This window comes from Polypterus senegalus, chromosome 9, assembly GCF_016835505.1.
Source record: "Polypterus senegalus isolate Bchr_013 chromosome 9, ASM1683550v1, whole genome shotgun sequence".
In the NCBI taxonomy this organism is placed as follows: Eukaryota; Metazoa; Chordata; class Cladistia; order Polypteriformes; family Polypteridae; genus Polypterus; species Polypterus senegalus.
In genome coordinates, this window is record NC_053162.1 from 79,643,412 (window position 1) to 79,654,171 (window position 10,760).

A 10,760-nucleotide genomic window follows, 5' to 3' on the forward strand; every position below is an offset into this window, starting at 1 on the left:
GAAGTTCTCACGAAATGAATTCTGGGACGGTGTTTGTGACAGGCTGTCTTAAAGAGCCCGATACATACGGAAGGTGCCTACCTACAGAACTGTGGTAATAGATACATTTGAAAAAAAGAAATCCCATTTAGTAATTAAAAAGAAATAGTATATGATATAACTGAGAATAGAAGTTTATTTAAAACCTTTATTAAATCTAAAATATACAGAAACTGTATAATACATTCTAGAAGACTAAGTAATTGTTAAGGTAAATAGATAAATTAAGTTGGAACCTCCATCCAGTAGTTGGCAGTAATCGATGGTTTTATATGTTCCCAGACTTCCATTAACCGGAATAAGAAAAATAAGAACTGTAACTATCAATATTCATCGCAGAGTGATAGTTTTTGATTTATGACAAGAAAACGGATCAGCAATAACTATTATATAGGTTAAATGTATTCCAATCTCAAACATTATTATAATGTTTAGAAACGTAACAGCTATTCTTACAGACAGAAGCAGAATTAAAGGTGCGGAACTGAGTAACTGATAAATTAGCGAAAACACCTATGAAGGAGAAAGACTATATAGACGTTTATAAGCAAATAACAACACCAACACAAACATTTATTTCTTTAGCACATTTTTATACAGAGGATTTAGTTCAAAGTGCCTTACAAGATGTAAGAGAAGTACCGTAGTAGAAATAAAAGAAAAAATAATAAATTGGGTAAGGATAATAAAAAGTAACAAAAATAAATCAATACGACCTTACATAACAGATATATATGAAATTAATAGAGAAGCAGAGTCCTTACACACACACACACATATTACATACCTGTACACATGTTTAAGGACAATTGGCTAAGAGGTCAGGAGGGAAAAAAGCCCTCCAATATAAACTTGAAAAAATGGTTTCCAAGACCAAAAGACCTCCCAGCTCTCATTGAGTATTCTACCTAACATAAATGTACTTAAGGACTTCTCATCGTTTCCAGGCTTTGTCCCAGCGGAACTGATGAAGTGGGTTTCATGTACAATTGGGATATTCTAGCATCACAGGTGTCTGTATGCCTTGATCAGTCAGAACAACCAGAAAAAAAAAAAAACAGAAAAAGAGTTATTAATAAAGATTGCAAATCCATAAAGAATATAATTCTGCACATGTATAGTCTATTGAGAACACAACTAAAATGTAGTTATGAAAAAGCCACATTCAGAAAATGGGTATCTAGAAGTTTTTTTACTAAAATGATCACGGTGTTAACCTGACATATCTGTATCAAGTTCAAGTTCAAGCACTTTATTGTCAGTGTGTAACACAAGCAATTACTTTTAGACTGCAAATGTAACAATTTCTTTTGTTGGATAACTCCATCTTTAATGCCACTATTACATGGCGCCCCACAATAGAGTACCTACATTGGAAAATGGCCTGGCCTGTGATATTTAAGATTTTTCTTCAAGACAAGGTTAAAGAAGTCCACTTTAAAATCATAAACACATTTTACCTAACTAATCAATTAATTAATAAATATAAAATTAATATATTTCCAAAAAGCAGTTTCTGTACAGAAGAAATTAATCTCTCACACAAATTTATTTCTGCACTTACTTTTGGCATGATATATTTTTATGTTTATTACTTTCTTGAATGACCAACAAATGTTTAAATGTAATTTGTTTTTCTGTTTATACATTTCAGGATAAAGTGATGGAAAATATAGTAAATGTGCTTTTCTTACTTAGTAAATATCATATACATAAGTCTTAAGAAGTACATTACAGCATTAGGTAAAATAAGAAAAAATAAAAAAAATTCTTAGCTCTTTTCTCGACAGCAATTTTATTCTTTAAATTCCTCTTTTATTAAATGATATAGCTGTTGTGAATCTTGTATGTAAATTATTTTTTTTTGATCATATACTGTATTATGTTAATGAATAAATTGCATTATTAACGTATTTTGATATTGATACAATAAAAAGGTGTGATTAAAAATAATAATAAACAAGGTAATGTGCACATTGCTTTCCAGAAAAGTGGAGAAGAAGAAGCACGGTGAAATTCGGGCAAAGTCTCATCTCACTTTGTGATTTAATATATATTTTAATATATAATATTATAATATAATATATATTTAATTATATATATATTTTTTAGTTTGTGATGGAGTGTAGTGCCACCCAGGACTAGTCCAGCCTTACTCCTGGTGCCACCAGAGTCGGTTCTGCCCCACCCTGAAGTTAACAGGTTAGTCCCTGCACACGGTGACCTGAGAGATGTAGCTGAAGCAAATGAACTGGGAAACACAATAGATGTATTTGCCAGGTAAACTTTTAACAAGCTATGAAATGACTAAGTTCTATTATCTCCAGTTTCACCTGTGTTTGTACTTAATGATTAAATGGATATCCATCCATTTTCTGAGGTTTAGGACTGCAGGGAGTTGCTGCCAGTCAGGCAGACTGGGCACAAGGTGGGAACCAACACTTAATGGGGCACATTTGGGCACATGCTTATGTTAGACCAATTTAAAGTCACAAATTAAACTAGCAGTCATGTCTTTAGGATGTACAAGGAAGACCCACATGATCATGGAGAGAACTTGCAATCTGCACACAGTTAGTGTGCACACAGTTAGTGCCACGACTTTACGGTGGTGAGGCAGGGGTACTATCCTGGGTACTTTTTATACTCCAGTGTTGTCTGTATTATCCTCAAGGAAGGAATCAAAGGGCACCAGTCCACCACAGAGCAAATGTGCTGTATGCACAGACCCATACATACACCCACCAGCTTTCTCGTATGCATAACTTTTGGATGTGGAAGAAAAACATCAGGATCCAGGGAAAGCCCACATAGACATGGAGAGAACATGCAAACCTCTCACAGGCAGTGACCAGGCTGGCAGAGGTGCACTTTTAAAATGTATGACATAACATTCTCAAACCTTATTAATTTAATTCCTGAACCCAACCTTTGGATCAGTCATAAGGTAATGATCATCTCTTGTTGGTCTGTTCATCACTTGTAACGGGGCTGGGTAGCAGTCGACAAAAAACCTAACTAGCAAGTACTTGGAATTTAAAAACTACAGTATCTGCAAGAAAACTAATATTAGTTAGGTTTTTATTGAGCCTGTGTAAAAAGCAAACTTTCACCCTGGGAACAATTCAAGTGGTATTTATCTATATAAAAACTGATATGGATACTGAACACACAAATGCTACACAGACAATAACCAGGCCCTGGATTTGAACAGAGGATGCTGAATCCACTATGCCCCATGTACTGCAAATTTATAAAATATTTGTTTGCTAGAATTATTTACAGTAGATCAATTAATCATGATTGCAGATTAGGAGTTGGGGTTCTTGTGGCCTTAAATGGTGGCAATGGCTGCAGGTTTTTGTTCCAAGCCATTTCTTAATTAGCAATTTGATTTATGGGAAAGGCCAAATCTCTTTATCCTCTTTATAATTCTGCTATGTCAGACATTCCCTTTTATTTATTTTTTTGGGAAACAAATGGGATAGGGAGGATTAGAACACTTAAACATTTAGCCATTCTCCTTATTTTTTCAATTACTTTATTATAATCTGTAACCTAATGATGAATACACGTACAAGTGACAATAATACTAATTTAGGTGAGTAGTAGTTGTCTCTGTGTGTGTAAATTATGGTAACTGTCCTTATCATTATTAAATTTAATTAATAAAATACGGGAAACTAAATTAAAATGAAACAAAAAAATTGGAAATTAAGAGTTGAAGTTTCACTTTATAAATGTTTAAGTCAGCAGACAGAACATTAGGATGTACAGTTTTATTCAACTAATTCAACAACAAGACTGACTTTAAATGAGAATATCTATGGCTACAGCAAACTTGGGCTTTGTATCATGGTGGGGCACTTACCACAAAGAGCGTATTCTGGCATCCTTCATGTTTGTATTGGTTTCTCTCCAGAAAAGCAACTATTTACACCAGTCCAAAGTCATGCTATTATGTTACTGGCAACTCCAAGCTGGGGCACACGACAGAAGGATTGGCTTCCAATCCAGGGGGTTGATTTTCACCATGAAACAGGATGTTTGGATGTATTTGTACTCCATAAATTTTAGAACCTATTTGTTCCATGACATATTTTTTAGTATGGCATATTTGGCTAATGTCTTTATCCAAGGTTACTCAAAAGATCAACTGCTTGCAGATTTTTCTGCAGGCGGCATCCTAAGGGTCACAGTGTAAGGCAGAGTTGGAAATTGAGGGAACAGTCTTGCAGTGTAAAGACCAGTGCCAAGCATGCCATACTGCCACAATCTGTGGGAACAGTCAGGGCCACATTCTAATGGATCAAACTAAGATGAGCTTGTCTGGAATATGAATACAGATCCCCTTGCACTCAAAGCCAGGATTATATCCCATCTAGGTGTCCTCTACAATACTGAAAAGCAACAGTGATGGGAGTTACTCTTGTTCCCAAAGTGTTTGGGCTATGAATACACCGATCAACACTGCATGCTTTAGTTAAAAAGAGATACAAGCTATTCATTCATCCATCCATCCATTAATCCAACCCACTTTGTCTTTGTTCAATACATTGTTATATAGCAGCTAAAGCATGTCCAGGCAGCATAAGACACAAGGTAGATATCAACCTTTGATGGACTGGTACTCCATCACACTACCACACACACAAACAGTTATTCACTGATGAATCACTTTTCCCAAATTATGAAAGTGTATAGTTAGCAGGAGAAACCTACTTATTTTGAGGTAACCCAAGCAGAAGCAGAAACAACATGAAGGCAATATACAGATAATGATCAGATCAGTAATCGGATTGCAACGCCATGCTATTATGACAACAAACATTAAAAGAAAACAGTGAAAGTCATTAAAAAGTGCTTTAGGGGGATGTTGCAGTTCAGCTAATCTACAAAAATGCTTGCAGTATAAGTGACTTGTTTTAGTTCATAAAGTAAGACAGTGGCAGGAAACTGAACATTTACTTTACTGATCATCAGCTTTAACCATTAACTCATAATGACGTAAGGGACGGTTAAATCCATAGTATACTGCACTGACTCATTGTGAAAATATACTAGTGGAAAACAAACATTGACATTCCATTAACAGTCAATCTAATAAGTAAACCAAAACTACAAAGCAAAATTAAAAAAACTAAAGTATATTTCATTTCATTATTTCATATTTCAGTCTAGGTGCCATTGGTGTGGCTGTGTGTTGGTTGAAGTGGATGGGGGTGGAGTTAGTTTAATTGGAAACTCTGACTGACCTGGAGTGAGCACGATGACCCATCAAAGGACTTGGTATAATCCTTATTGGATCTAGTGGGCCAAAGATGGAAGTATGACTTATGTATTATTTCAGGCATTAAAAAAAGCTGAAAAGATACAATTTATACAGACTAGGGGGCTTCACCTCCTGCTCATTTTGCTTGCCAACATCCAAAGCCCCCCACCCCCCATGGCGCACCCCTATAAAGAGGAAGATTTTCTATTCTTTTAATTGAGAGACTGTCCCCTCCAACTACACACAGAGTTTGATTCACTCCTGAAAGAGACATGTGTTTGTTTGAAGTGTCCGAATAACGTTTCTGTCTCTAAAATCTCCCATGTATCTGTGCAACTATGTGGCCCAAGTGTGACAGCGTATGTCGATTTCACTTTCACCAAACAACAAATCTTTTAATTCTCGCAGATAAGCCTCTTCATTGGAAAGAAACACTACTTTTCCTGATGGCAACATGAATTAGACAATCAACAAGTTTCAGACTTAAAAGTTTAAATCCGAACAATATATTCAATCTCTTTTCGCTGTTCCATTATTTTACCGAGCAATGATTTCCGCTTGTTTGCGCTAATGCGATCTTTACTATCATTTTTTGGAGACTTTCGAATTTTTGTACTTCCATTATCTCTAACCTGCTCTGCATATGTATCGTGCCAATGTTTTTGAATTCTTTACAACGTTCTACTTTGTCATGTACTCTTTGTCTCATGGGACGTGAAAGTGTCTCTCTGAGAAAGTCGCATCTCGTCTCTCTGAAAAAGTCTTGTCTCGTTCTAAGATTTTTTTTTATATAATAGAGAGATCTGTGGTGAGCTGGTGCCCTGCCCGGGGTTTGTTTTCCGCCTTGCCCCCTGTGTTGGTTGAAATTGGCTCAAGCAGACCCCCATGACCTTGTAGTTAGGATATAGCGGGTTGGATAATGGATGGATGGATAAAGAGATGCATACATAATTCCATTGCCATGTTTTGAACACACTCTTTTTACTGATTTACACTCACATACCCAGTCAGAATGGCAAAGTATATTTAACCACAGGTCAGGACAGGTTGGGGAGCATGTACTGGTACAGCACATTGCCACACCCATCACATGACAAAACAGCTTGGGATCCTAGTTGGCAACCCCCCAGGCAGACACACAGTTCAGTCCCACCCACCGGAAATGACCATCTGTCTTACAGAGCCGGGTGTTACATAGACATTCCCTTGGCCTGTTCCAGCTACTCTGGTCCTCAACAATGAGGATTCTGCGAGCCAGATCACCCTCTGGGAATTGCATCACTTGGCCATAGTGCCGGATTTGATACTCCTTCACAATGCAGGTATTGTGCGTCATTTGGGACTTTATGAGCAACTGCTTGTTTTTACACAAAAACCAGTGGTACCCAAGAATTCTCTGAATAGACACAGTACCGAAGCAGCCCAGTCTTTGTCTCAGGTCACTGGAGAGCATCCAAATCTCACAACCATATAGCAAAACAGGAAGCACCAGGACTCTAAAGACTTGAACCTTCATCCTTTTGCAGAGATAACAGGAGCGCCACACACCCATTTCCAGCAACCTCATGATCCCCCCCATGCCCTCCCAATCCATCTACTGACTTCATAGGAAGAGTCACCAGAAATATGGATGTCACTGCTGAGGTTAGTCAACCACTTGACAAGGTCAACATTCTCTCCACAGACATACACACTGCTAATGGGTATGTCCAAGAGGTCATTAACGGCCTGGATCTTTTTTTTGGTTTTTATCCAGGACACTTGCAAGCCCATACGTTTAGACTCCTCACTTAATCTCTTGAGAGCCTCCATTGTTCAAAAATCTCTCTGCAAAAATCACAGCATTGTCGCCAAAGTCAGGATCAGTGAATCTTTCTTCACTAACAGATGCCCTACAGCCGCTGAACCCCACGACCCTGTGCAAGCATTGAACAGAATAAGAGCAAGAATACATCCCTGACAAACCCCAGAATTAACTGGGAAAAACACAGAGTTTCTGCCTCCACTCTGCACTGCACCCACAGTACCAGTGTACAAGCCAGCCATGATCTCCAATAACTTCAGGGGGATCCCACAAAGTCTCAGGAAGTCCCACAGGGCAGCTTGATCAACTGAGCTGAACACTTGAAAATCAATAAAGGCCACAAAGAAACTCTTGTCGATATTCATGTTTGCGCTCAGTGAGAACACTCAGTTTCAGGATGCGGTTGATTGTAGAATTCTTATGCATTAAACCAGACTGCTCCGGTTACTGGTAGGTAAGCAAGTGATCACAGATCCTATTAAGGATGACCCTAGCAAGGACCTTACCCAGCACTGAGAGCAGTGTTATCCCTTGTAGTTGCCACCCTTTCCTTTCCAGAAAGGGACAAGTCCCGTTTTCAAGTCAGTTGGGATGATGGCCATCTCCCTAATGGAAGCAAAGATTGCTTGCAATGCCAGGAGGACAGCCTTAACATCTGCCTGTAGAAGTTCACCCTAGATACCACAGATCCTGGCAGCCCTCCCTACACTCAGCTGGTTCACCATTTGCACAATCTCAGTGAGACTGGGTGGTAAACATTTAACTGGATGATCAGCTTCAAGAAATCGTGGACCCATAGATGTCCATTGTTCTAGCCAGAGGATCAGCTTTAAACAACTTTAAACTAGAGTTTAAAGAGAGTTTAGAGTTGAAAATGCCGGAAAGCCAATGGGGTCAGGCCTCTTGGGGATTAGTGCTGAAGTGTCACTAACTGCACCGCAGCACTCGGGGCCCAGATTGAGGCAGCCCATCCAGGTAGGCACTTGGAATAAAAAAATGTAACCATGCACAACATGAAATGGAATCATATCCATTTCTGGCATTTACATACCTACCTAGATTACAGAGTAAATATACTGCATCCATTGTGTGCACAGATTTGTAAGGGTGTATTTATTACAGGTGTATTATTTCTTTGTTTGAATGTTCAATATTTATAATTGATATCTGGAAGGTTGCCAGTTCAAATTCTGTTACTGCCAGAACGGACCCTACTCCATTGGGCCCATGAGCAAGGCCCTTAACCTGAAAATTGCTCCGGGGATGCTGTACAATGGCTGACACTGCGCTCTGACTCCCAAAGGTCATGCAAAAAGGCAATTTCCCCTTGGAGATTAACAAGGTATATCAAATCAAAAAGAAAATACATGTATGGATCCTTGCTGTTTCACTTAATTATGAGCATTTATCCACATTGAACCCAGTGTTGTGCACTACTTTGGACAGAAATGACACTCTGTTTTGTATGTTTATGTTTACTGCTTTGATAATAGTTTCTATCCAATGTTATTTATAAACATTTTACCGTGGTTCTATGCATAATGTGTGCCCTTGCATAATTGTAAAGTACTACGGGTATGGTAAAGGTGCTATATAAAGGAAATAATATGATCATCAGCTTGTGGTAAATGAAAAAATACACCCCACATTTTATTCCTATTTCAGACCATATCTTAGAAACGATCCTCAACCTTCCACAGTACATGACAAAACATACTAATGTTTAAGAACATTATAACTTAACATTTCTAAAATACTTTTGTAATTATGCACCCTTAGCAGGCTGATGTGAAAAGACAACACTGTACAGTATAGTAATTCCAATCTTTAATTAATCAAACATATATCAAACTATATCTTTGTACTTTATATACTTGTACACATGACTCCCTCTGCACTTAATTTCTGACCACACCCAGGCAGCACAGAGTGCAGAAATGATGTTATGTTTGTGAAATGAGTGACTGAAAAGTTTAAAGACCAGGAAAACTAATGCTACTTTTTTTTTTTTAAGTTAACAGAGTCATTGAAAACATCTGCAAAGTTCTCTCAGGCAGCAGCCTCCTGGTAAGTGTGTCTTTAACACATCTACCAAACCATACACTTTCTAATAATCTTGGATAGAAACAATGCCCTTGCAAAAGCATGTGGGGTGTGGATAGTATGCATGGTAATAAAATGCACCTTGGATGGATTTTTTTTAGCATGGTACTGTTACTGTATGTGGACATCATTTGTTGATTTGTATTGTACATTTGCATTATGTATTGTACTCCTTACAATAGTTGTCAATGGCTAATTAAATTATGGTTTAGGTATTTTCCCCAACACTCAAAACTTTTATTCTACAGTGTAAAGGTAGTAGGAATGCAATTCTTGTAGCAGTGGGCCCAGGGAAGGGGCTACACCTGGATATGGGCTCCTCCTTTACAATACAACCTTATTGACTCAATCTGGTCCAATTTGGACTCTCCAAATAACCAGACAATATGTCTTTGGATTTAAGCGAAGTCAATAATTTGTAACTTACCTAACTTTGCTTTTTGATGTGAAACCATTCTGTGTGTTAAAACTCTATATTTAATGTAATGTTTGCAAGAACTGTATCTAAAAATATTAGTTAAGTGCACACACTATAATCTGTAAAGCAAATGTTTACATAAACATATTTATTTTGTGTTTACTTTAAAACATAAGTAAACAAAAACATTTTTCCATTAAATAAATGCTCACCAGAAATATAAATCTCACAAGTTACAAAAACTGATTTAGATGATTTGCAAGATGCAAAAAAGTAATGCGGTGTTCAAACAAGCGTTACTAGTAAAAGTTGGCAGACAAGTAATTATTTTGTACTGCTGTGGGATATATTATTCATTAAAATGTACAGCAAGGTTATAGTTAACGAAAACTAAAATCAAAACTGAAACTATTATTAAAAAAACATTTTCGTGAACTGAAATAAAATAATTAACAAAACTGAAATGAAAAACTAAAACTAAACGAAACTATTAAAGTAGCTTGAAAAAACTAACTGAAATAAAATAATAATTTACTAAACATAATTTTAATTTTTGTTTTTGAATTAATTTTCTTGCTGTTAGTTTTTAACCCATATAACAGTTAACTCTAAAACTGAAAGCCATCCACCTCGAGCCGCTCGCATGTATTCATCCAGAGAACAGCGGCTGCTCACATAGCATTTGCAGTGACAGAGCAAGCTGAATACGTGTGTAAAGCATGTGGAATAGAAAGTGATTTACGTGACGCCTTTTTTTGCACTTGTAAATCACAATGCAATTCAAACGCCTTAAGTCGAAATGTGCTGCTCAACAAAAACTTTACCGTATAGACAGAAAAATCACGAGTGCGTAACGTTTCAGTTTCTGACCAATCACTTTAAAAACGTCATTTAACAATGAAGCTTTACAAACCTTGTAAAATTCCTGAGTCGGCAATGTCTCTACCGAACTACAGAGAGTCTGCCAAGTGGTGAAAAGCTAAACATACTAATTTGTTTTTGTATTTATTCAATATTTATTAATTTATCTTTTTTAGCTCATATTCACAGCTCAAAATACCCGATATTGTGAAAATAATCCAGTAGCAGAATTATGCTTTAAAATATCTGTCCCCATTTGTTTC